Here is a 23763-nt window from a genome sequence, read left to right on the forward strand (position 1 = left end):
GTTACCGGGAATGCCTCCCCGTAGAGAGATTGATTTTCATATAGACCTAGTACCAGGAGTCGAGCCAGTTTCCAGAGCACCTTATAGGATGACCACAAATGAGCTAAATGAACTTAAAATACAGCTTGAGGAACTCCTTGAGAAGGGTCATATTCGTCCTAGCATATCCCCTTGGGTGCACCAGTCATCTTCGTTAAGAAGAAGGATGGATCTCTCCGATTGTGTATGGATTATCGACAGCTAAATAAAGTAACCATCAAGAACCGATATCCTTTGCCCAGAATTGATGATTTATTCGACCAGCTTCAGGGTGCCAAAGTCTTTTCCAAAATATATATGAAGTTAGGATACCATTAGTTGAGAATAGTGGAAAGTGATATCCACAAGACCGCATTTCGCACTAGATTGGTCACTATGAGTTTACCGTAGTCCTGTTCGGACTTACGAATGCACCAGCAGTTTTTATGAGCCTCATGAATGGGGTGTTCCGTACCTTTCTAGACCATTTTGTTGTTGTGTTCCTCGATGATATACTGATATATTCTTGGAATGAGAAGGAGCATGAGGAGCACCTAAAACAGGTATTGCAGTGTTTGCGGGATAATCAGTTGTTTGGTAGCCTATCGAAGTGTGCTTTCTTTTGGTCTAAGGTTAAGTACCTTGGGCACGTTATTTCTGGTGATGGGATCTCAGTTGACCCATCAAAGGTTAGGGCTATTATGGATTGGCCAGCGCCTACCAGTGTGACAGAGGTCAGGAGTTTTATGGGCTTAGCAGGGTATTACCGACGTTTTGTCGAGGGTTTCTCCAGAGTCGCACACCCTATTACTTCTCTTCAGCGTAAAGGGAAGAAATTTGAGTGGACAGAGAAGTGCAAGAAGGCCTTTCAGGAACTCAAGAAGGCACTTACTAGCGCTCCTATCCTTGTTGTACCAGATTCTACAGCTGACTTCATGGTTTGTACAGATGCTTCACTAGAGGGTTTAGGGGCAGTTCTTATGCAGGATGGTAGGGCCATAGCTTTCGAGTCTAGGAAACTTAAGACTCATGAACTTAATTATCCCACTCACGACCTTGAGCTCACAGCAGTAGTGCATGCACTTGTGAGGTGGACATCACTTCGAGTTGCATTCAGATCATCAGAGTCTTCAGTACATCTTCACTCAGCCGAACCTTAATGCACGTCAGAGGAGATGGATGGAGTTCTTGTGCAAATATGATTTTGATATCCACTACATCAAGGGAAAGGAAAATGTAGTTGCAGATGCCTTGAGTAGGAGATGTCACGAAGTTTACACCATATCCATGGGCACGGACTTGAGAGACCGTATACTACAGCACTTGTTAGAGGATGGATGGTATGCAGGGGTTTGTCAGGTAATACGATCTCAGGTTACTCTAGAAGGGAAATATGTGGATTATTCTTTGGAGTCCGATGGACTGTTACGCCATAGAGGGCGCATTTATGTACCTTCCTCCGAAGGGTTGTGAGAGTTCATTGTCACGGAGGCTCATAGAGCTCCTTATGCAGCGCATCCCAGGGTTAAGAAGTTGCATGCTGACTTGAGGCAATTGTATCATTGGCTGGGAATACGGCAGCTCATTGCTGAGATAGTAGCTCGATGCCTCGAGTGTCAAAGGTTAAAGGCGGAGCACCGCCATCCTGGTGGGTTGCTTCAGTCTCATGCTATACCATAGTGGAAGTGGGATACTATATCCATGGATTTCATCATTGGTCTTCCTATGTCTTCTCGTCGCCATGATGCTATCTTGGTGACAGTTGACAAGTTGACCAAAGTAGCTCACTTTTCACCAGTTCGTACTACATTCACAGCTCCAGCAGTAGCACAGGTGTTCTTGCGAGACATTGTTAGACTTCATGGCGTGCCCCGCAAGATTATTTCTGACAGGGATTCTCTTTTCACTTCTTCCTTTTGGAAGCCATTGCAGGCAGCTATGGGCACTAAGCTCAATTTCAGTACAGCCTATCACTCGGAGACAGATGGTCAAACAGAGAGGGTCAATCAGGTGTTAGAGGATATGCTTCGCATGTACGTCATGGATCATCAGACCCGGTGGGAGGAGTATCCTCCCTTAGTGGAGTTTGCCTATAACAATGGGCATCATACTTCTTTGGGGATGCCACCCTATCAGGCATTATACGGCAGGCCTTGCAGGACGCCCTTGAGTTGGGATCGCATAGAGGATAGAGTTACTATTGGTCCTGAGTTAGTTCGGGATATGGAACAGTAGGTGGATTTGATTAGGCAGTGTCTCAGAGAGGCTCAGGATAGACAGAAGAAATATGCTGATGCAAAGAGGATAGATCGTAGCTACTTGGTTGGAGACAGAGTTTTCTTGAGAGTGCGACCGCTTAAGAGTCCAATCCATTACGGAAAGGGTTCTAAGCTCGCACCTCACTTTGTAGGACCTTTTGAGATTCTTGAGAGGATAGGCCCAGTTGCCTACCATTTAGCATTGCCACCTAGCCTGTCACGCATCCACGATGTGTTTCATGTTTCAGTTTTGAGAAAATATATCTATGATGAGTCTCACATTTTAGATTGGGATGCCTTGCAGGTGGAGTCGGACAGGCAACTAGCTTTGGAGCCCATTCGCATTTTGGTACGCTGGACATTGGCCCTTCGAGGTCGAGAGCTGGACCAGGTTAGGGTCTAGTGGGATTGTTATGATGAGGTTACGGCTTCATGGGAGGATGCAGCACGTATGAGATCAGAGTACCCCCACCTCTTTGATGAACTCCAGGAGGAAGTTCATGCCTAGAGGGGGAGGATGTGAGGCCTCACCTCGACTCAGTCTGACATTCAGTGGATTTTATATTTAGACTATTATGGATACTTTATTTTGATGCATTTTGAGACTTAGAACTTACATGATTTCAGGATTTGGATAACATTGCTATGTTTTGATGATTTACTTATATGCTTTTTGAGATAGAACACTGCATGATTGTTACATAGGATGATATTGCAATGATAGATGTCGTTAATTAATTTGCAGGACTTTGCTATGATAATAGAACTATGATGTATGGTTAAGTTTATGTGAATTGGGATGAAATTGTTTATGAGAACTTTGCTTGACAAAAGATGTATTTAATCTGTGCTAATGAAAATTGTATGCAAGTGATGATGTGTATTGTTATTCCTTTGAATTATATTATATGTGGATATTTGAAAGTACTAATGTGTTAAATGAGATGGGCAGGAAATTTACCATGTGACCATGGAAAATTACGGAGAACCAAACCTAGACTTATGTATGTTCGTAAGCCAGGGTTTGTCTATTTGGAGAGACAACACCCCGTTTGTGTTGTATTTTATTCGTAATAGTCTAAGCTGCATGAGTGTTAAGTGTTATTTAAATTTAATGTGTAAAAAACCACAAGAGACAATTCCATGTTTTAATTTGTAAAAGTGTTTTATTTGTGTCACTTGACACGTGTGGATTTAAATTTAAATGTTTTATTTGTGTCTCTTGGTGGGAAAGTGTTTAACTATAGTTTTTCTTAAATAATATAATGCGTTGTCATAAATACTTTGGGAATATAATCTTTGGAGTGGTCAACATATGTTTGACCCGAAAATAAACTTCAGAGGGGTTTAAAATGGGTTAAATGAACACCTAGGGGTAGTTTAATAGGGTTTCCTAAAGCCCATAAGGTATACCTAGGGGTTAGGGGTAATTTTAGGCAAGTTTCTACTTTTAAATGATCTTTTTAACGCTTTAAAAATTGGCTTTTTTTGAGTTGTGTGAAAATTGAAAATTAGAAGTTTTAAACTAGCTGAAATTTTTCCTTTTGGAATGGGAGTCTTTTTGCATTCTTCTTTTCTTTCTTTTTTTTTTTGTTTTTTTTTTTAGAAACTTGTGAGAACTCAGAGAATGAGCTTCTTAAGCAAGATTTTTGGGAATTGGAGGGTAATCACCCACTCTCCATTTTTGGAGACAAGAGAAATTTTGAAAAGAAAATAATAGTTTGGAATAGAAAAATTGACTAAGGGTAGAAGGAAAAAGATTCGTGGATTGGGCAGCTCTTCCTCAAATTTCAAAACTACCATTGGGCAGATTAAGGTTGGTTTGATCATTCCTTAAAATGGTTATTTTCTTGCATGTGTTTGAGTGTATGAATGGTGAAAGAAATCTGTGTTTTAGTGTATGTCTTGTTTTAGAATTTCATTTGAAAATCCTTCATTATGCTTGTTGTGTTTTGGGAGTTTTCTCAAGACCTCTTACTCTTGGGAGAGAAGAGGATCTTGTGGGTGGTAGCAGTGACAACCCACGAGTGAGAGACTCTCGTTTGAGAGCGATCACAAGGGATCTTTGTGTGACCCTTGCTGCATGGCCTCTTTGTGCAATGGGGGTCATAAGGAGGGATACAAGGCTAGAATGCCTTTGGGGGGCATAAGGAATATGGGGTTGAGATTCTTGATACATTTATTGTGCCATGAGGTGGCTACTTGTTTTTCCATACTTGTAGTTCTCCTCAGGGTATTTGTCCACTACCACCCTTGAAAAGATCATCACCAAAGTGTGGTGCTGTGAAGCCAAGTTGGGAGTGTGTCTGAAAATCTGTATGTATTTTTGCCTTCTATGTGTTTGCCTGTTTGTTACCCGTCTAGGAATTGGTTCTCCGAGCTCGGGGGTGGCTACCAGTTAGCCTAGGCTGGGAGGTGAGCACTCCGTGGTCATATTGTGTTTTATTATGCAGGAAAAGTCAGGAGAAGAGAATAGGAACAGTGAAAAGATGCAGGAGATTATTGTTGAAGATACTTAAATCCATTTGTAGTTATTTGTTTAAATTTGTTAGTAGAAAAATACCTCGTTCGTTGAATGAGAAGCAAGTTGTAATTTTTGAGATAGGGCATGAGATTCAATATTGTAGTTAAATAAAGAAACATCTTGTAATATTTGCAGAATATTGAAAGAGTTGTAAAAAGCCAGATATGTTTCTATTTCTATTTTGAAAAGTAAAGGGATTTCTTGATTTGCATGCAAAAGCTTCTTTCGTAATATAAAAAAAAGAAAATCAGTTTTATTTAAATCTGAGTTCTTCCTTTTAGCTGAGAATCTATCTCCAATTTAATTGCAGAAAATCATGATTTGTATTGTTGTTAACATGTAAATAAATTAGTTGTTTTATTAGTTGAGAAATCAATGAATCTATTTATTATAGAAAAGTATATTGTATTTCTAAATAGTATTTCTTAAATTGTATTTTTAAATTGTAATTCTAATTAGTGTTGATAAAAAGCTTAACAATAGATTTGCTTCATTCTTTTATTAGCAATTAAAATAAATAAATAAAAAGAGCCTAAGTTTATATACCAATTATATATATGTGTGTGTGTGTGTGTGTGTGTGTGTGTGCATGTAATTTGATTTTACATGATGTTTTTCCTTGTTATTTTGTTTTAAAAGAAAAGAAAAAAATTGCATGTAAATCTTATTGGAAAAAAATATATTTGTATATTTTCACCCTTATAACTTTTATATTTATAAATTTATATATATATATATATATAAAATATATTTAAAAAAATAATAATAATAATAAAAAAAAAAGGATTTTGGTTGCTCGCGGACCCCATTGTGTGTGCACACAGTGTGGGCCGAGCGGCTTTCACTATGCGTACACAGTGTGGGCCGCTTCAGCTCCCACTGTGTGGACACACAGTGGTGTCGCGCCGCCACTGTGCGTTCACACAGTGGCGCCCTCGGCCCGTCGCCCTTCACCAAAACCTGCAACAAAAAAAAATGGCCGCCGCCATGGGGGTTCGGCCCTGTGGAAATTTGGTGGTAATAAAAACAAAGAGATTAAGCCCTAGCCCGGGTAGGGCTAGGGTAAATGAAATAAAAATATTATGATAGTTTAGAGTTGTTTAATATATATATAAAAAAAATAGATCCCTAATTAGGGTTGGAAAAATATTGACTATTATATTGGTTAGTTATTATTTCTTTAAAGGATTAATATATATATATATATATACTGGTTGTATTTTTTTTGGAGTAAGTATTTAATAGAGATTTAAATATATAAATACCTCCGCATGATTCCTAATAGGAGGTAAAAGAAAGAGAAATATACAATTTTAAGAATAAAGCCTAGTATTATAATTTCAAATGTATTTAATGTGATAAATGCTTAATTTTGCCCTAGTTAATTTAATTAGAGCATTAAAATTTAAAAAAGGATGTTTAGACTATATAGTCATATTGGAGATTGAATTAATTTTCCTCTCCTATTTCTTTAACGTGATTGATTTTAATAAAATTTAATGACTAGGTATCTCATGGAGATAAAATTAGACCAGTTAGATTTCCACAAATATAATTAAACAATAATCGATGCTTGGTTCGTTTCAGGATTAGCTCGAATATAGTTATGGCAAATTCATTAACGCTTGTCGTGTGAGCGAACTTGTTAATTAATTAGTATTTAAAAAAAAAAAATCATTCCGTTTTTGCCCTAAATTTTGGGCATGACAAAATACTTATTGAAGGGAAATTATATTATATCCTTTCAATCTTTTAATGGAATAATTTGTTATTGCATATGGCTTATTATGTTCAATGACTAATGATGGTTAATTGGATTAATCATAATTGTGAAATTTAACTTTTAGTTTAATTCTTTGTTGGTAACCCTTTGGGAATTCTGGTGTAAGTCTTCGGCTTGTGTTCTGATTGATTAAAAAGAAGGTTTTAAGGACCCGAAACCATTACATCATAGAAAGGAAGAGAGCAGCAAAAGGATTAAAAGACCACATACAAAATGACTAGCCAAAAGACCAGTGAACAGAAAGAACAGCAAAACAACAAAACACAACAAAGAGACCAAGGAGACACTACATAGCAATTTTCTTTTGCAGATCCTCTGCCTTTATCACCAACTCATCATAGGTTGCCCCGACTGCTTTCAGCTCCTCCATATCCTTATTCACTTTCTTTTCCTTCCTCTTGCCTCTAGTGCGGGTTCTGGGACCTTGAGCTTCCCCTATTCCTTCAGCGTCTAGGTCAATTTCCTGGATTTCCTTGTTGTCATCAAGCTTGCTGATGAGGGAAGTCTTCGGCTTGTGTTATTATTGTACAATGTAGTAATTAATGCACTTAACATGATTTATACTTTAAAAATATATATATATTTCACCCTTAGTTGTGGTTATTCCTTTGAGGTTTCTGGCAAGGCATTACATTTGGTATCAGAGCCCATGTTTCAACACTGGGTACTCTGGGTTTGTAGTGAGCCCATTCAACTAGAACTTTTGATTAGATCTTAGTGATTGTGATTTCCTTGTTTTATCCTTGCCATAGATCTGAACCTTTTTCTCTTATGCAGTGTTAGGTCATGGCTAGGAGAGCCAAGGGTAGTGGTCCTGTTGGTGGCTGCAATAGAGTTTGAGGTGGGGGACGGGGTCGAGGTTCCAACTGCCATAGTCCTTCACCACCACCCACTCATGCGAGGGTGGATCAGGATTAGTTTTTTCATCAGGATGAACAACATTCAAGAGAGAAGGTTCCCAAAAGGGAAGAGTTACAATAGATGTTTCAGGAGGTTCTAGCTAGACTAGGCCTAAGACCCGAGGCTAATCGGCCCCTCCATGCTCAGGTTGAGGAGTCGCATCAACATGTTCTATAAGAGAGAGAGGTCTCCTAGAGGGAGAGAGGTCCCAACAGACCAAGACTCAACTACCATGGGTGACATGAGGGACTTGATGAGGTCCAATCCTCCTTTCTTTGATGGTAAAGGTATCGGTCTCGAGGCAGAGACCTGGCTTATTAGTTTAGATTTTTGTTTCGTTGTGTATCCATATGGTAGAAACACCGAAGAGAGATGCACTATCATGCGTTTTGAGGGTTTCACATCTATTTTCTGGCAGTTAGAAGAGAAGAGGATTGGTGTGAGCATTAACACTGTATCGTGGGAGATCTTTTTGAAGAGTTTCACGACACTATTTCTCTCACCCTAGTGGAGGCAATCGCGAGTAGATGAGTTGTATGCTTTGTGTCAGTTTGGTATTATAGTAGATTAGTTTGAGCATAGGTTCTATGAGCTCAAATAGTATGTCAGTATTGGCAATGATGAGGTGATGCTTGTTCAACACTTCTTGAGGGGTCTAAAAGACCACATCAGTGGAGGAGTGAGAGTATTTGAGCTTGCTTCAGTAGAGGTAGCCATGGCGAAAGCTAGGATGGTGGAGAAGAATCTAGGCTATGCGCATGGTAGTCATCCTGGAGTGCAAATTAGGAGTATACCTTTCAATGGGTCTAGAGTGAGAGGGAATCAGTCCCATACCGTTATACCTTTTAGGGTTCCTCAGGCACCAACTAAGGGTGGACAGTAGCATTAGCAACGGCCGCCGAGACCAAAGTAGTTTCAAGGCTAGCAGGGTGGAAACTCTCAGCATCAGAAGAGTAGGAACTGGCAGAGGACCAGGCATAGTTTTCCAGGGCAGTCCTCTCATAGTTCATCTTAGGCCCCTAGTAGGGGAAGCTTTTAGCAGTCTAGTGGGCCGTCTAGGAGTAGAGGACCTGGTAGAGGAGCTTTCTTCACCTGTAGATAGTTTGGTCACATTACCACTTAGTTCCTTCAACATTCTCACCAGACAGGTAGTTAGAGGCTAGCAACATCAAAGCTGATAGTGGGGGATGCAGGTAGATCCCACAGAGTATTTACAGCAGTTGATGACCGGCAAGCTGAGCATCAGGGTATAGTGATTGAGGCTGTAGGTGTGTTGTGTGGTATTCCTATCTCTGTACTTTTTGACTTTGGTGCTTCAAATTCTTTCATTTTTTTATCCATTGTGGAGCGGTGTGGGCTCCTGCTAAGCAGGTGGATAGGTGGCAAGTAGAGTTGGCTATTGGTGTGCATGTATATGTAGATACCTTTGTTCCCAGTTGTGAGTTGGACCTAGGACCCTTTGTTACTTTAGTTCACCTTCGGGTCATTCCTTTGGGGCCCTATGGAGTTGTGATGGGGATGGATTGGCTATCATCTCATAGCACTCATGTAGACTGTCATCTAAAGATAGTAGAGTGTTTAGATGGCCATGGCATGATAGTGGGCATCATTGGAGTTCAGTGATCGATATCCTTATGTATGATTTCCGCTATGCAACTTAAGCGGTGTATGTATCGAGGGTGTCGGCTTTTTGTGGTTGCTCTTCAGGATGTGGATGAGGAAGAGAGTTGAGAAATCTCTCCTGATGGTCACCCTATTCTTTGAGAGTATGCTGACGTGTATCATTTGGATATTCTCGGTATGCCTCCGAAGCGAGACATAGACTTTGGCATTGACTTGGTTCTTGGTGCGGAACCCATTTTGAGAGCTCCATATCAGGTGACTACTCAAGACTTGAGGGAGTTGAAGTTGCAAGTGGAGGAATTGTTGGCCAAGGGGTTCATTCATCCTAGTGTTTCTCCTTGGGGTGCACCTGTTATCTTCGTTAAGAAGAAGAATTGTTCTCTTCAGTTATGCATTGATTATTGATAGCTGAATAAGGTAACCATTAGGAATCGATATCCATTGCCTTAGATAGATGATCTTTTTGATCGGGTAAAGGGAGCCAAGGTGTTCTCTAAGATTGATCTAAAATCTGGGTATCATCAGTTGCACATTCATGATGCAGACATTCATAGAATGGCATTTCGTACTCTTTATGGTCACTATAAGTTCATAGTGGTGCCATTTGGGTTGATGAACATGCCTTCAATTTTCATGAGTCTTATGAATGTGGTTTTTTGCGCCTACCTTCATCATTTTTTTCTTGTGTTCTTGGATGACATATTGATTTATTCTAGATCTACGGAAGAGCATGAGGGCCACTTGCGATAGGTAATGATGTGCTTAAGGGAGAATCAACTTTTTTCCAACTTGGCAAAGTGTGATTTCTTCCAGTTAGAGGTGAGCTATCTTGGTCATATAGTTTTGGGAGAAGGTGTATCCGTGGATCCTTCTAAGATCCAAGCCATTGTAGATTGGCCAGCACTGACCAATGTTTCAGATGTTCTAAGTTTCATGGGCTTGGCCAGATATTACAGTCACTTTGTTCAAAATTTTTCTTGGATAGGTCACCGGGTCACTTCTCTTCAGAGGAAAGGGAAGAAGTTTGTTTGGTTAGAGCAGTGTGAGTCAGCTTTTTGTACCTTGAAGGAACTCCTTGTTAGTGATCCGATTTTGGCAGATCCTAATCCATCCAGAGATTTTATGGTATGCAGAGATGCCTCTTTAGAAGGTATAGGTGCAATGCTTATGCAGGATGGTCGTGTGGTTTCCTATGAGTCTCGCAAACTCAAGGATCATGAGTTGAACTATGCATTTCATGACTTGGAGTTGGCAGTTGTAGTTCATGCATTGGTTAGATGGTGACATTTCCTGTTGGGGCGTCAGTTTGAGCTGCATAGTGATCAAAGTAGTTTGTTGTATATTTTCATGCAGTGAACTTGAATGCTCGACAGTGAAGATGGATGGAATTCCTTTACGAGTATGATTTTGAGGTTTGATATATTTAGGGGAAAGAGAATGTAGTGGTAGATAATTTGAGTTGTAGGCGGCATGAGGTTGCAGCATTGTCCCTTGGAGTGGAGTTGAGAGAGAGAATTCTTCGAGTTCTTCCTCAGGACACCTGGTATCAGGATGTTAGACTCGTGATGGAGTCCAGAAGGCCATTAGAGGGTAGACATTTTGGATATAATCTCAAGTCAGTTGGTCTTCTTTGATATTTTGGATGGATCTATGTACCTCCTTTGGAGGGTATTCGCATCTTGATCATGACTGAGGCTCATCGTGCACCTTATTCGACACAACTTGGTGTCAAGAATATGCACACAGTTCTTAGACAGATATATCATTAGGCTGGTATGAAACATGAAATTTCTGATTTTGTGTCAAACTATTTAGAATGTCAGCGGGTGAAGGTGGAGCATCAGCACCCTGTAGGGCTTTTACAGCCTAATTTGATACCAGATTGGAAAGGGGATATCATTTTCATGGATTTCATAGTGGGTTTGCCTATTTCTTTGTTTCGTCATGATGCCATCATGGTCATTATTGATAGATTGACCAAAGTTGCTCATTTTGTTCCTATTCAATCTTCTTATACAGTAGTAGTGGTGACACGAGTCTTCTTGGAAGATGTGGTGAGGTTGCATGGGATTCCAAGGTGGATCATTTCTGATAGAGACCCTATCTTTACTTCAGCATTGTGGACCTCACTTCAACATGCTTTGGGGACCCAGTTGAACTTCAGTTTAGCTTATCACCCAGAGACCGACGATTAGATTGAGTGAGTGAATTAGGTCTTGGAGGACATGCTTCAAATGTATGTTATGAACCAACAGTCGTGCTGGGAGGAATATCTTTTCCTTGTGGAGTTTTCTTATAACAATGGTTATCACAACACTATAGGAATGTCTCCCTTCCAGGCATTGTGTGGTCATCCTTACCATCCTCCTTTGAGTTGGGATCAGTTGGAGGATAGCACGAGTTTAGGCCCGGATATGCTTTGTGAGATGAAGCAGCAGGTTGAGCAGATTCATGGGTATTTGGTTGTTGCTCAGGATAGGTAGAAGAAGTATGTCGATGCTCATAGAGCAGATCATCAGTTTTCAAAAGGCGAATGTGTGTTCTTGAGAGTGCGTCCGTGGAAGAGTTTGATCTGTTATGGAAAGGGTTCTAAGTTGGTGCCTTGTTTTGTTGGCCCTTTTGAGATCCTTGAGAGGATAGGACCTATTGCCTACTATCTTGCCTTATCGTCGAGTCTATCCTGCATCCATGATGTCTTTCATGTTTTAGTTCTTCGACCTTATCATCCTGATGTGACTCATGTTCTTGATTGGAACGCTTTGCAGGTCAAGGAAGAGCAACTTTCCATGGAGCCCGTGTGCATTCTTCAGCATCGAGATTTGACCCTCAAGGGTCATACCATCGACCAGGTAAGGGTCCTATGGGACCCAAGTGATGAGACCTCAGCAACATGGGAGGATGCAATGAAGATGAGAGAGCTTTATTCTTATCTATTTTAGGCTTCCAAGAGTAAGCCTATTTTTGGGGAGGAGGATGTAGTACCCCTCCTCAATTAGACTCTTTTTGTATTTATGTTTGACTTCAGTTGACTGTTCAGTGGATACATTATTGTATATTGATTCAGACTTTATGCGATGTTATTTCATGCTTCATCTGGATTTGTGGTGTATGCTTTCTTGCAGTATCTTAGTGCTTATGATTAATGATATTTTTATGGATCATTATCATGGACTGACACTTTTACTTTATATATGCGATGTATTATTTATATGTTGCATGTTTGCAAGTGGATGGGATGCGAGGGGATGATTTTCCTTCACTCACTCTAATGAGATAGGGAACATCATGATTCTCCTTCATCGGTGTGTGTGTCATGTCTATTTATATATTGTTCTATATGCACGTGTGGTTCCTTGGTGCAAGAAATTGTCGGTACAAGTACCGGGTAGGTATGGGGTATCGACTCCACCTAATTTCACAGGTCTGAGTGTGCCTTATATGTCTGATGGGAGTGGAGGAGATAGTTGTTAGACCCTATCTTGACCTGCAGTTACACTCGTGCGAGTTTTGACATTCGGTCGTCTTTTCCCGGTTGACCGGTATAAAAGTCAAATTGCTTTAGTGTTTCATCTTGTGGGTCATTGTTTGATCATTCCTCATTTTGCGTATTTCTATTTATTCGTATATTTATTTAATTGAGTGAATGATGCTATTTTGCGTTGGCGTAATTAGTTATTAATTATGCTCTTGAGATTATTGATTTAATTAAATAAATGATTTGCTAGAATTAAATGGTTTAAATGGCTTATTTTATTATGCTATAGTTGTATTATTTATTGTGAAAAGAAATAAGTATTTGCCTTGCCATTTAAATGTGGAATGATTATATTGAAAGAAAGTATCATGAAAATAGAAAATGAAATAAATAAAAGATTTTTCCTTTTACCTTTCCATTTGACTTTTGTATTTTATTTTATTGGAAAAGAATTGTTTATGGAAAAGGTAAATCTGATTGCTTTTACTTTTTAAATAGTTTAATTTGATTGGTGGGGAAAAATTTTAACCTAGAAAGTTTAGGTTGAAATATATTTTTCCGATATATTCCTGGGAGTTCATGGGAAGAAGGGAGGCAAATTTTTGAATTAGAAATTTGGAAAACCATTTTGGAGTTGGATTTGGTTTACAAGATTGGGATTCTTCCATCCATTTGCTTCCTGGTTTGCTTAAAGTTTGGTTAATCTCTTCTTGTTTTGTAATTTACTTTTGAATGTTTTAGTTGCTTCTAGTGTGTTGGAAAAAAAATGTAAATCTCTTTGTAAATTCTTGTTGAATGATTGGAATGAAAGAAAGAGTGTCTGTTATTGATGATTTTGTTGAATTCATATCGAATGGGTGCATGTTGAAAAGAAATGATTCATCTTTCCATTTGTTGTTTGTTATTTGTTCTTGCAAAATCAAGTTCTTGAATTATCTCTTCTATTTGGTATAGAAAGGATGAAATTAGTTTGCTGTGTGTTTTCTAGTTTCTATTTGCCCAATATTTGGGGCTTATGTTGGCAAAAATTGGTTATTTGCCTCTTGCAAGATGCAGGAAATTCTTCCTGTGTAATGGAAGTGAAGAAATTTATCAAAATCCTTCTCCTATCTTTTAAATTCTCCTTATGTTTCCCAAAATCTTTATATAATTGGAGCTCTTGTGTGTTGCTAATTTATAAATTTTCCCTATTGAAGATTATCATCTCATATTTTGGTATTTTGGCATAGTGTATGTGCTCCCGTGAAAACGATGAACAGGGGATGTTTTAATTTTATGATTAAATTGTTTTAAAAGGAAGTTTTTATTAAATTAATTGACCCCTACCCCCATGTGGTGGGCTATTCCCACTACATGGGACGGTAGTGTCTTGCTACCGTGGTAGAAGCACTACCGGTACGTAGTGAGTGCTACACGGGTAGCAACACTACCAATCAGTAGTGACTGCTACGCGGGTAGCAACACTACCAATTGGTAGTGACTGCTACACGGGTAGCAACACTACCAATCGGTAGTGACTGCTACGTGGGTAGTAGCACTACCGGTCGGTAGCAGCACTACTGGTAGGCAGTAACTGCTACCATCGGTAGCAGCACTACCCGCGGGTAGGGCTTTGCCCACCGCATGTCGTTGACCCCTCACAGTGCATTTTAATGTGTTGTTGTTTTTGGTTATTAAATGCTATAAAAAATTTTAAGGTTAGTTTAAATGTTATGTTAAATGGTAATTTATAAGTTAATTTTATATGTTGGTTTTTAATATTTATTTAATAGATTTAATTATTGAAAATCAAGGCTTTGGAAATATTAATTCGAATTCATAAATTTGTATGTGTTCTTTTGGAAATAGATTATATGTGTTTATAATTCATATTTTTATTTGGCTAAATACTTAATAAGATTTTATTCCATGTTGGAATATTGAATTGGAGATTATATAGGAATGAATGTCGTTTTTGAATAATGCATTAAATGAAGGGTGTTTTATGGAATTTTCAATCAATGAATTTGCAAGTGTTTATGATGCTGATTTTCTCAAAGATTGTCTAAGTGAAGACTCAGTGAAATTAGCTTTTCTTGCAAAGAGTATTATTGGTGGTTAATTCTCATCTGTGGTTCAGTCATCCTGTTGTGACGTATTTGGTACTTTTTGATCAAGTGATATATGATGACCTCATTGTCTTAACCATGTAATGTTTTTCCTATATGGTTAACCAAGAGTTAGTATGTCTTTGTCTTGACCACTTGTTTTTGGATAGTGGTGTTATGGTTGTCTACTTCACCATAGTATCCTCATGGAGTGACCATGTTTGTTTAGTGTCCTTTGAGAGAGTGGCTTTTGAGTGGGGACCACGCTCGAAGTGAATGGCAGGATAACCCCTTGAAAGTCAGTTAATAAGTGATAACCTGATAATTGAATAGGAGGTGGGTAGTTTATAACATTATATAAGATATTGTATCCCACACATGGTTGAGTGCTCGTATAGGCTCAAGATATAGTGGGAAGACCTGGAATGGAAAACTGACCACCTCGTCTTCACGAAGGGTTGGTAGGGTCTGCATGAGACTTAGATGGAGCTGAAGGTTTGAGAAAAGTTACCAGGATAACCCATTATGGGGGCCGAGACCTATGGAGGCCTACCATGGTAAACATCATAAGCTATGCGATGACACTCTCTCTTTAGGGTGACTTGTGTATTGTGATGTTGTGTCACTTGTGTATTGTGATGTCGAGTCAGTTGTGTATTGTGATGTTGAGTCACTTGTGTATTGTAATGTTGAGTCACTTGAGTATTGTGGTGTTGAGTCACCTGGAACATTGTGGAATCATATTATTCTATCGACCATCTCATGCTTATTCTTGCTTGAGGGTCCTCTGCTATCTCCTAGCATGGTGGGGTGAGTCCTATTTGGGATCACATGGTCGAGTGGTAGTGCCACTTCCCATCAGATGTTCTTGTTCATACCTTCATGCAAGGATTGGCTTCGCAGGTGTTCTTGTGGTTTGTGACTCATGCTCTATCTGATGTCTGGAGATTATTTTATTTGGAGACCTGTGTGGTCAATTGTATCAATGAACTTATGTAACCTTGTAATTTGGTTAAGTTGTAACTCTGAATGTATATTGAGAGCCATGTATTGGAAGATCAATGTAATCCTAATTTTTGGATGTTATTTATCTTCTTTATCTATGATTGGTGTAAATACTTATTGAAGGGAAATTATATTGTATCCTTTCAATCTTTTAATGGAATAATCTATTATTGCATATGGCTTATTATGTTTAATGAATAATGATGGTTAATTGGATTAATCGTAATTATGGAATTTAACTTTTAGTTTAATTTTTTGTTGGTAACCCTTTGGGAATTCTGGTGTAAGTCTTTGGCTTGTGTTATTATTGGGCAATGTAATAATTAATGCACTTAACGTGATTTATACTAGTCATTACATTTGGTATCAGAGCCCATGTTTCAACACTGGGTACTCTAGGTTTGTAGTGAGCCGATTCAACTAGACCTTTTGATTAGGTCTTAGTGGTTGTGATTTCCTTGTTTTATTCTTGCCATAGATTTGAACCTTTTTCTCTTGTGCAGTGTTAGGTCATGGCTAGGAGAGCCAAGGTTAGTGGCCATGTTGGTGGCGGCAATAAAGGCACAGGTGGGGGATGGGGTCGATGTTCCAACCGCCATAGTCCTTTGACACCACCCACTCATGCGAGTGTGGATCAAGATCAGTCTATTCAACAAGATGAACAATATTTAGGAGAGAAGGTTCGTGAAAGGGAAGAGTTGTGACAGATGTTTTAGGAGGTTCTAGCTAGACTAGGCCCCAAACCTAAGGTTGATCAACCCCTCCTAGAAGGAAAGAGGTCCTAGAAGATCAGGACTCAGCTACCATGGGTCACGTGAGGGACTTGATGAGGTCCAATCCTCTTTTCTTTGATGGTAAAGGTACCAGTCTCGAGGCTTATCAGTTTAGATCGGTGTTTCGCCATGTATCCATATGGTAGCATTACCAAGGCAAGATGCGCTATCATGCATCTTGAGGGTTTCACATCTATCTAGGGCGGTTAGAGGAGGAGAGGATCAGTGTGAGAATTAACACCATATCATGGGAGATCTTTCTAGAGAGATTTAGGGCATGATTTCTCTCACCCCAGTGGAGGCACTCATGAGCAGATGAGTACTATGCTTTGCGCCAGTTTGGTATGACAGTAGATCAGTTTGAGCATAGGCTCTATGAGCTCAAATAGTATGTTGGTATTGCCAATGATGAGGAAATTATTGTTCAATACATCTTGAGGGGTCTAAAAGACCACATCAATGGAGGAGTGAGAGTGTTTAAGCCTACTTTAGTAGAGGTAGTCATGGCGAAAGCCTGGCTGGTGGAGAAGAATCTAGGTCATGTGCATGGCGGTCAGCCTCGAGTGCAGATCGAAAGTTACCTTTCAATGGATTCAGAGTGAGAGGGAATCAATCCCAGACTATTGCACCTTTTAGGGGTCCTTAGGCACTCACTAAGGGTGGACAGCAACAGGAGCAACAATAACCACCGAGATTGAAGTAGTTTCAGGGCCAGCATGGTGGCAACTCTCAGCATCGGAAGAGTAGGAACTAGCAAAGGAGTAGGCAAAGTTTTCTAGGGCAGTCCTCTCAGAGTGCATCTTAGGCCCCTATTAGGGGAATCTTTCAATAGTCCAGTGGGTCGTCTGGAAGTAGAGGACTTGGTAGAGGAGCTTGCTTCACCTATGGACAATTTGGTCACATTGGCGCTTAGTGCCCTCAGCGTTCTAACCAGACGGGTAGTCAGAGGCTAGTAGCATCAAAGCCAACAGTGGGGGATGCAAGTAGATCCCACAAAGAATTTGAAGCGGTTGATGACCAACAGGCTGGGCATCAGGGTACAGTGATTGAAGTTGCAGGTGTGTTGTGTGGTATCCCTATCTCTATACTTTTTGACTCCAGTGCTTCAAATTCTTTCATTTCTTCATACATTGTGGAGCGGTGCGGGTTCGTGTCTACTAAGTAGGAGGATAGGTGGCAAGTAGAGTTGGCTACCGGTGTGTGTGTGTCTGTAGATTCCTTCGTTTCTAGTTGTGAGTTGGACCTAGGACCCTTTGTTACTTCAGTTCACCTTCAGGTCATTCCTTTGGGGTCCTATGGAGTTGTGTTGGGGATGGATCGGCTATCATATCACAACACTCATGTAGACTATTGTCTGAAGATAGTTTAGTGTTTAGATGACCATGGTAGGAAAGTGGGGATCATTGGAGTTTAGTGATTGATATCCTTACGTATTATTTCCGCTATGCAACTTAAGTGGTGATGCGTCAAGGGTGTCAGCTTTTTGTAGTTTCTCTTGAGGATGTAGATGAGGAAGAGAGTCGAGAAATCTCTCTTCATGGTCACCCTATTCTTTGAGAGTATCCTGATGTGTTTCCTTTGGATATTCCTGATATGCCTCTGAAGCGAGACATAGACTTTCACATTGACTTGGTTCCTGGTGCGGAAACCATTTTGAGAGTTCCATATTAGATGACTACTCAGGACTTGAGTGAGTTGAAGTTGCAGGTGGAGGAATTGTTGGCCAAGGGGTTCATTCATCCCAGTGTTCTCCTTGGGGTGCACATGTTATCTTCATTAAGAAGAAGGATGGTTCTCTTTGGTTATGCATTGGTTACCGATAGCTGAATAAGGTAACCATCAGGAATCAATATCCATTGCCTTGGATAGATGATCTTTTTGATCAAGTAAAGGGAGCCAAGGTGTTCTCTAATATTGATCTAAAATCGAGGTATCATCAGTTGTGCCTTCATGATACAGGCATTCATAGAATGATGTTTTGTACTTGTTATGGTCACTATGAGTTCACAGTGGTGCCATTTGGGTTGATGAATGTGCCTTCATTTTTCATGAGCCTTATGAATGGGGTTTTTTGCACCTACCTTGATCATTTTGTTCTTGTGTTCTTGGATGACATATTGATTTATTCTAGATCTATGGAAGAGCATGAGGGCCACTTGCGACAGGTATTGTTGTGCTTAAGGGAGAATCAACTTTTTGCCAACTTGGCGAAGTGTGATTTCTTCTAGTTAGAGGTGAGCTATCTTGGTCATATAGTTTTGGGAGAAGGTGTATCCCGTGGATCCTTCTAAGATCCAATCCATTATAGATTGGCCACCACCAACCAATGTTTCAAAGGTTCAAAGTTTCATGGGTCTGGCCAGATATTACCATCGCTTTGTTCAGAGTTTTTATCGGATAGGTCACCCGATCACTTCTCTTCAGAGGAAAGAGAAGAAGTTTGTTTGGTCAGAGCAGTGCGAGTTATCTTTTCATACCTTGAAGGAACTCCTTGTTAGTGCTCCGATTTTGGTATTTCCTGATCCATCCAGAGATTTTATGGTATGTATAGACGTCTCTTTAGAAGGTATAAGTGTTGTGCTTATGTAGGATGGACGTGTGGTTGCCTATGAGTCTCACAAAATCAAGGATATTGATTAGTGTTTAATGGAGGATATTGAACCAAGGACTTCATGGATCATACCTACAGGATATGAAGTAGATGGGAAAATTTTGAAACTCTATGCACAACACTTGTTGAGTAAACCGGTGGATCCCTGTGAGGAGAGGTTTGGCACCTATGCAAAGAAGAGCTTGAAGCTGCACCAACAATTTAAGAAGCCAGTAATTCAAAAGAAAGTCGAGGCTCTCGTAGAGAGAATTGGAATCACTAGAGAGGTGGTCTGGAAGGCAAGAGAGAGGAACATCCTCTATGAAGAGCAGGTTGTCAAGAAGCAAGCTAAACTGGAAGTTGCTGCAACTAAGCCTAAGAAATCAAGAACCACTGCTCCCTACTTTGGTCTTGCAAAACTAGCTAAATCATCAATCAAACCATTCGGCAAGGGAGAAAAGAAGAAGACAAAAAGATGTGTTATTGTGGATGATGAGGAGATTGAGTCAAATGAAATGGTAAAGTAGGTGAAATCCCATAAGAAATCACTAAGGAGAAGACATCGAGTGGAGTGAAATCCCATAAGAAATTAAAATAATCTAGAATTGATACGGTAATAAAGAAAGGAAAATTTATTGTTGAACTTCCTATAACATTAGATCCAATTGTGAATGAGGTTTTGAAGTGGTAATTTAAAGCCATTATCTAAGTGGTATAACAATTTTGATGATATTGGAAGAAGGACATTAGAGGAAGCTACTATGGAATATTTGAATGTATATAGAAAATCTTTAATAGAATTGATGTCTAAAATACCTAAGAGTCTGTATGATGTTTTGGATATGAGGAGAGTAACTACAAAAGTAGAAGAAGAGAGACTAAGAGAGTATGTGCTAGTTAATTTATGCTTTGTGATATCTAAGGAGGAGATTGGAAATAAAAATGAGTTCTGGAGTAAAACTAGAGTAAATAAGACAATGATTGAAAGACAAATGAAGTTGTAAAGGATACTAAAGCAATTTTGAGAAAAGATTTGTTATAGAATCAGTATGAAGTTAATCCAAAAAAAAAGGACAAGATGTTACTCATCTGAAAACATAGAGAATGCAATCACAAGATAAAAAGACAAAGGATGATACCCCTTCCATTTCAGAAGTGCTAAATGATGATCAAGGTGACATAAATGTGCCAGAAGATGCCCAAGATGACGATGCAGTTGATATGTGTGAGATAGTTCAAATAACAGGAAGACAACTGGGGGGGGGGTAAATCAGTTGTCATAGATTACCAAAACTATTAGCAATTTAAACTTTAATACCGGAACCCAAAACATTAATACCTGAATAGCAGTTAAACCAATTAAGCATAAACAATAATCATAGAATAAATACCATCCACATGACACCAAGATTTATACATGGAAAACCTGGTAAAGGGAAAAACCACGGTGGGAAGCCTACCCACAATCAGATAATACTTCTGCAGTAAGTATGTGAATTACAATTGAGGGGCTTATACTTTAGGAAGGCCAACAACCTAGAGTGCACTGGTCATCACAAAAGGAGCCTCACTGACTACATAGAAATCCAGACTACAATCCGGAGAAGTGTTGAACTGCAAAAGATAACATCTCCTATGCCTAAGTACAGTTCCAGTTAAGCTCAATACTAGAAGACTAAATCCTCTTACATAAACCCGATTCATTCTCCAATGATCGACAAAATCCCTTTCCTAAATGATATTACATTATTTATACATTACATTCCTTGACCATGACCTATAACCATAACAATGATGATCTACAATGAGATCTTACATCTATATATACAAACCCTCGACCATAAACAATTAGGTCGGCCACCAGATAATAAACCAATTACATAATTACAAACCATGTTGGCCTTAGACCAAACAAATAATATCCAACACACAAGATATCTCAGAAATACATTGAGAGGTCCAATCCACATGTTACATTAAAGTTGATCCATAACCTAGATCAACCGAGACCTAATATAGGTCCATATGCTACAAAAATGGTCTCCATCTGCCAAGTTTCGAACATGATCACCAAAAACATCTTGAAACTCCACCAGAAGTTGAACCAACACCACTTATGCAATTCATCAAAGATCTTCATCAAAAGCTCTGGCAGTGAAACCCTCACCGGAACTAGAAACCAAGCTTCTTAGCAATCAAGATAGCATGCGATAACCAAACCAAAACCAACTGACCAAATATGAGCATGAGTATCATGAACAAGGCAATTCCATCACTAAACTATACCAGAGCCTACCAGATCATGCTGGATCCAAATTGTGAGATTTTGGCAAGATCAAGAGCTCAATGGAATGTACAAAATATAGGACAAGAATAAATTGTATTCTCTTCAATAAATAGATTATCAAAAGATCAATAGTTGTTACATACAATGAATATGAGCCTGCATATATAGGCAAGGCAATATGGATATGTGAGCACACGATCATGACATGTGGCTCAATAAGAAACAAGGGTAGGTAGGAAATAGGTGTGGTAGGTAGGAGAAACAATAAAATATTCCACATGAGGTGGATCACTCATCGAAGGTGGAATTATCACTCCACAATAAGTGGATATGATAGAGTAGTAACAAGACCACACCATAAAAGGTGTAAATTCTCCTACACACACTATCCCAATGTGGCACAAATACCCAAGTGTCTCATACCCAAAATACTATGATATGAATTATCCTAAGTAAACTTAAATAAGGTGTTATAATATCTAACATGAATAAATAATTACACCAACACCCCCCCTTAAGTGCAACTTAGGGGAATGCACTAAAGTCTACAATGCAACTAAGCAATGCAAGATGGGTTCCAGCTACAAGGCCATGTTAGGTACCCATGTACAAATGCAAATTCATGAAAACCAATGCAATGAAATCTCTCACAAAGTGGGGAAAGAGAGAAAACCCCAATGGGAAAAAACCCTCCCCCAAAAAGAGAGATGAAAACTATATAGGACAAATCTCATAGAAGCATGTAAAGAACAAAACCCCATGTGAGGAAAAATTCCCCCCCATATGAGAGAAGAAGAGAAGCTAGGAAGCCCCCCCTCAATCTAGAATCTGCACTAATGATAGAAGCTCAATGATGTATGAAGAAACTGCTCCATGAACATTGAATAACATTCCTCCCCTTAGGAAGAAACAAAACCAAAGGTGTATCCATGAAGTCTCCCCAATCATGAAGGGAAGATGTATGAAAAAAACTCATGATGAATGAAGTCTCTGAAAAACTGCTCAAGTGTCCCCATGTCGATGCTGGAAGATACCCCCTCCAAAGGTGGTAAGCTACTCCACATTGCTGAAAAAGGCACTCCAAGATCTAGTGGAGGTGAATGTAGAACATGTCCCAAAGACTCGCATGTCTTCTCAAAGGATAAAGAGACTTCCTCCAACTGTTGTACATAAGTATCCACAATCACGTTAACCTCGAAAAAATGATCATGTAGAGAATGAAAAAGAGGGTCAGAGTGTTCCCTCGCAACAATCAAAGATGGATAATCTTCATAAAAGAGAAGATAAATATCATCAATGATGTCTCCCAAATATGCAATGTAGGATTCCACAAACAAACCTACAATGTCTGTCAAGTACTCATCCCATGAAATGAAGCTGGAAGACATGAAATATCCTGTTGCACTAAATCACAAGAAGGCAAAACCATCGCACTATCCACATCATCAGGCACAATAGGTGATGTGATATTAATAGGAGGAGATGAAACACAAGGCTCAAGAATGAGGTCACATGTGAGAATCCCCAAGTTCAAGTACCCAAAGCTCTCATCAAAATCTGAATCATCACAAGAAGTGTGATCATCATGTGTAGAATCATCATATATGAAATCATAATCATCAACAAAATTTGAAAAGGAGTATAGCTAATATGCATGATCAACCACCCCAGTCGCAGTGATAGCTATAGTCTCCAAGTCTCTAATGAAAACTAGCTCAAGTGTGAACTCCACAATTCTCTTTGTTGCCCCATGTGTGATTTGATAGGTGGAAAGGAGATTGTTTGTCAAATGGGGTACACACAACACATCATTGAAGGAGTTATCCCCAATGGAAATAGATCCTTTACCAATCACATCCATGTATGTATGATTTCCCATCAAAATCTATGGCATTGTGTAAGGCTCAAATGTAGAGAACATAGACTATGAAGATGCCATATGATGAAAATCCCCTAAATCTAGAAGCCATCTCCCTGAATAATGACTTGTAGTAGCACAAAGAGCTTGTCCTTTTCTTTTCCAAAAAGAGTGAGTCTTCCCACTTGTAGAAGCCATGAATTCTTTCCCTTTCCCTTTTGAATGTGAGGAAGTAGAAGTTGATGAATCCTCCTTCTTGTAGGCATTAGGCAAATCAATGTTGTGCTTTTTGAAGATGTGTGTGAGCTCATCAATCTTCTTAGAATGGAAACAATGCTCCTCATGACCAACCTTTTTACAACAGGCTCAAGTATGTCTCTCCCTCTTTGGTGAATTGTCCTTCTTGGAAGAGGATGAATCTCCTTGTTGGGGAGAAGGTGATGCTTTGTCCTTAGGCTTTGATTGCCATTTCTTCTTGTTTGAGTTGTCCTTTCCTTGATTTCCTTTGTTCCCTTGATTTGCCACTAATGCTTGAGACTTAGAAGTCTTAAGAATTCCCATTTATCAACTTAGTTTGTTCCA

The sequence above is a fragment of the Cryptomeria japonica genome, chromosome 3 (assembly GCF_030272615.1).
Source record: "Cryptomeria japonica chromosome 3, Sugi_1.0, whole genome shotgun sequence".
Classification (NCBI taxonomy): Eukaryota; Viridiplantae; Streptophyta; class Pinopsida; order Cupressales; family Cupressaceae; genus Cryptomeria; species Cryptomeria japonica.